The following is a 5,035-nucleotide window of genomic DNA, read 5'->3' on the forward strand; positions in this document are numbered from 1 at the left end:
TATAAAACTTCTACATAGTGTTTCACAATTCGACAGTAGATCTTAACGGGACCAGGACACATCACTATTAAAACCAGCAATATTTCGTTCCCAAAATTTGTCAATACTATATACACGATACTTTTATCGTAAAACCACCGATATTAACAGGAACAGCCGCACATTATGCCTGCTATATTTTTTTCTAACAGCTGTATTAAATTCTATTATATTCTTTATATTGGGACTTTTCCGGAAAGGTCACCACAAATTTAGCCCATGTTAAATTCAGGTGGGCTACCAAGTAAAAACTAATAATACAATGTTGCAACGCATTCCTGTTTAACCGGTAATGGTCAGTGTTTTAAAACAACAGTCTTATTATTTTATTTTAAATTCTGAAACATAATATACCTACACATGCTGCACAAATGCGTGTTAGTGTAAAAAGTATAAATTGTATAGGGAAAAATGCATAGGATAACTAATGAGTATAGTATGGCTGTTATATGAGATAGAGCAGAGTATCAGCAGTAGACTATGAGCAAATCAGTGCATTCACCATTATTTAATATAAGAAAACAATTTTATAAATTAATTACAACTTTTTATAAGCATGACAAGGTAATAACTGCTTTGTAGTCATAGTAAACAAAAGTCACTAATTTCTTCTTCTATGAGTAAGACCTCTATGACACTCCCCCTCACGATGACCTTCAGGTCTGAGTGACGCCTATTATCTTTAGAAGCTTTAACAATCTTGGTTGTGGTAATGCCTTTGTAAAGGTCTGCCTCCATATGTTCTGTGTCCTTGTAACGGATGGTCTCTAATTTCTTCTGGACACAATCCCGTATAAAATGTTCCTTTATGCTGATATGTTTCGATCTCTTACCAGTCATTTGATTGTTTGCTAACATCTGTGCAGCCAAATTATCATTATAGGTCGTAACAGTTTGTTGAAAAACTCCAATATCTTCCAACAGATATTTTAAGTGTAAAGCTTCCTTCGTTGCTTCTGTCATCGCCATATATTCGGCTTTTGCTGTTGACAAAGCTACTGTTCTTTGTTTCTTTGATGCATAACTGATAAGACCACCACCATACTTAAAAATATAACCGGTATATGAACGACGGTCAACGGTACATGCCGCCCAGTCAGCGTCGGCCATGCCTGTTAGTGCCATTCCTGATTGTTTATATCTGATGGTTACATTCTTCGTTCCTTTTAAATAACGAATCACCCTTTTTGCAGCTTGCTAATGTGTATTATCAAAACATGTATTATATTGGCTCAAATAACTAACAGCAAACATTATATCTGGTCTTGTGGCTAGAACGAGGTACATTAGAGATCCAATTAACATTTGGTATGGTATATACTCCATTTCTGTTAGTCCATTACCCTTCTCCAGTTTCAGACCAGTCTCCAAGGGCGTTGACACTGGCTTACATTCAGCCATGTTGAACTTATTTATTAAATTTTCAATATAATTCTCCTGTGACAATGTTATTTCTCCCCCTACATGGGTGAATTGTATGCCCAGGCAATGATGGAGTGAACCCATATCTCGTAACTCAAAAACTTTTTGCAGTTTTGTTTTGACTTCTCGTAACAACATTTCTGATTTATATGCTAGTATTAAGTCATCCACATAAATGTTTGCAAACAGCTTTTCTCCTCCTTTTTCTAATATATACAAGCAAGGATCCGCTGAAGAATTCTTAAATCCGATTTCCAACAATTTCTCATGTAACTTTAAGAACCATTGTCTTCCTGCTTGTTTCAAACCATATATGGCTTTGTTTAGTTGACATATCCCATTATTTTTATATCTATTTATATCTAAAAGCATTTCTTTTGCTTTTTCATCACCTCTATGTCTTTTCCATGTGTAATTATGTTTTTTAAATTTATCCAGATTTTTCAGCTTCTTCATATAAATTTGTTCATCTAAGTCGCCGTTTAAAAATGCAGTACACACGTCTAGTTGGGATAACTTAAATTTATTTTCAATTGCATGTGCAATAAGTATTCTAAGAGTACTCATTTTTGCAACAGCTGCAAATGTTTCAGTGTAATCAATTCCTTCTTTCTGATTAAACCCACGCGCCACAAGTCGTGCTTTTCGTCTATCTATTTCTCCCATTGCATTATATTTATATTTTAAAATCATTTTACTATCAATCAAATTTTTGCTTTCGTTCCTGTATACAATTTTCATAGTATTATTTTTAAGATGAGATTCAATCTCGCTTATTATTGCATCTTCCCATTCATCCATGTTCTCGTCTATTTCACAGAGGAATGATTGTTCAGCATCCATCTCATAATCTTGATGCCATGCTGGTGGTTTTCTCTGTCTTTTATCAGTAGAACTAGTCGGATCTATTTCATCTGTTTCTGTATTTGCGTCAACAAATATTTCATCATTGTTCAATTCCTGGTCAGTTTCATCAATTTCATGTTCTATCAAATCTTTATTGTCTTCTACATTTTCTTTTTCAGGAAAAAATATAATTTCTATTTCCTTTTTATTAACTACATCTTGTTTTTGTTCTCCTTTGATCTCGTTTTCATAAAACATTTTGTCCAGTATTTTGACATCTCTGCTAATCATTACCTGGTCTGTTTTTGGGTTGAAAATCCGGTATGCCTTGTAATTTTCCGAATATCCTACAAAAATTCCAGGTGTCGCTCTGGCTTCAAATTTTCCATTTTTATGTACAAACGCCTTAGTTCCGAATATGTGAAAATGTCTTACTGACGGAACTCTCTTTACCCATTTTTCAAATGGAGTCGGGTTATCAATACTTGTGCAAGGACTACGGTTTGCCAAGTAGTTAGCTGTATTAATAGCTTCAGCCCAAAAAACTTCTTTCATTTTGGCGTCTATCAACATACATCTAGCTTTATCAAGCAATGTCCTATTTTTTCTTTCTGCTAAGCCATTCTGTTCTGGCGTGTATGGTGCGGAAAGTCTCCTTTTGATGCGATTCTCCTTCAAATATTTGTCAAAATTATTGTTAATATATTCTGTCCCATTGTCACTTTGTAAGCATACTATCTTCTTTTTGGTAAATCTTTCAGCCTCATTTTTGAATTCCTTAAATTTTGATAGAGTTTCATCCTTAGTTTTCATTGTATATACTCTTGTATATCTTGAATAATCATCTGTAAATGTGAGAAGTATTTGGAACCCCCTTTCGATGGCTGCCTCATGGGACCACATACATCAGTATGCACAATTACTAATCTTTCATTTGTACGTTGCTCATTTTTAGGTGCATTAAGCGGTAGTTTTGTTGCTTTGCCTTTAGCACAGACTTCACAGTCTTTAACTGTGTCACTTTTATTGAATTCTAAGCCTTTCATAATTTTCTTATTAAGTGCTATTCTCATTTGTCCTTCATTTAGATGTGCTAACTTTCTATGCCATTGTTGCATTTTGCTTGCTTCGCAGTAATTAGCTTTCTCTTCTATGTTTTCTTTAACGTAGTACAAACCGTCTGAATGTCTCTCTGCTTTTAACAGAATTTTATTGTTTCGCATCACGATAGCATTTTTTTGTTTAAATAAAACTGTTCCACCTTTGTCTGTTATTTTTCCAACTGACATTAGATTTGTAGTCAGTGATGGTACGTACAAGGCTTCAGTTAGTTTCAGATTTGGTATTTTATAGGTGTAAAGTTTTGCTGGACCTCGTCCTTCGTTTTGTGCAAGACAGTTTTCTGATGCTAACCTTAACGTTTTGTTATCAGCTTTGTCCATATTAATGAATCTTTTCAATCCATGACTCATATGTAACGTACATCCGCTGTCATGACACCATTTCTTAATTTTTTCTTTATTATCAGACGTATTTAGTCATGTTTCTTCTAAGCAACATAGACTTGCATTATTTTTATTAACTCCGTCCACTTTTGACCAGCATTCATGAGCTTTGTGTCCTTTCTTTTTGCATTTAAAACATTTAACAATAAAGTTTTTATTTTTGCCACGTTGTCTACTATACAGCGCCTCTTGTTCAGAGTTTTCTTCACTTGTACTAGCTATATTTTTTCTTGCCTCAGCTTCTTCAATTATCTTTATTTTCAAGTTGTCTGGATCTGGTAGATCATCCCTGGATTCTATTGCAATTCTAAAATTTTCAAAAGATTGAGATAAGCTGTAAAGCATCATAATACTTAGAAGATCTTTATTAATTGGTATGTCCATATCTGCTAGTTTATCGACGATATCCATAAATTTATTCAAGTGATTGACAATATTATCACCATCTTTCATCTTCTTCAATATCAACTCTTTTAATAGGCTTTCTTTTCTTGCAGGACCTTTGCTATAATATATGCTTTCTAGCGTATCCCAGACATCTTTACTTGTTTGTCAATTTTTAACTTGTTTTAATTCGCCCGGTGATATTATGAGAAATAGCTCGGCTAACGCTAACTCATCTTTTTCCATATAGTCATTCAATGCATCACCTTCTCGCGTTGGTCTCTTAATTTTATTTGAAACATAGCTCCAAAGGCCAAGTTTTAATAGTACGGATTTTGCATGGATCCTCCATGTATCGTAGTTTTCTCTTTTCAATTGTTCTATGTGCACGTGATTACTCATTTTTCTCTTTTATTCCCGTTTCTGGGCCCATAACCTGTATGTATGTATATTATATGAGATAGAGCAGAGTATCAGCAGTAGACTATGAACAAATCAGTGCATTCACCATTATTTAATATAAGAAAACAATTTTATAAATTAATTACAACTTTTTATAAGCATGACCACGTAATAACTGCTTTATAGTCATATCAACCAAAATTCACTAATTTCTTCTTCTATGAGTAAGACCTCTATGATAATGGCCCACATTTCTCTCATTTAGGCCACAGTCACATATACAGGGATCCCTAATCCTAGGTTTTGCCAGAAATACTGGTGGCCCGTGTCATCATAGACACGGGTGATTTTTAGTGACAGACGATAGTTGACATATGTCACTAAGCTACTAATACTAAACGTCAAAAATTGCCACTAATCACTAATGACAAATGACA

At 34.1% G+C, this 5,035-nt stretch overlaps 1 long non-coding RNA gene across 1 annotated transcript; it reads right to left on the bottom strand.

The window, feature by feature from the left end:
• Positions 1-528: 528 nt before the first annotated feature.
• On the bottom strand, positions 529-4,881 carry LOC126968787 (uncharacterized). The gene is made up of 2 exons (XR_007730291.1): positions 4,830-4,881; positions 529-666 (listed from the first exon to the last, which is right to left on the bottom strand). It is a non-coding gene; the product is annotated as an uncharacterized LOC126968787 (long non-coding RNA).
• Between the last annotated feature and the right edge of the window lie 154 nt (positions 4,882-5,035).

The sequence above is a fragment of the Leptidea sinapis genome, chromosome 16, assembly GCF_905404315.1.
Source record: "Leptidea sinapis chromosome 16, ilLepSina1.1, whole genome shotgun sequence".
NCBI lineage: Eukaryota > Metazoa > Arthropoda > Insecta > Lepidoptera > Pieridae > Leptidea > Leptidea sinapis.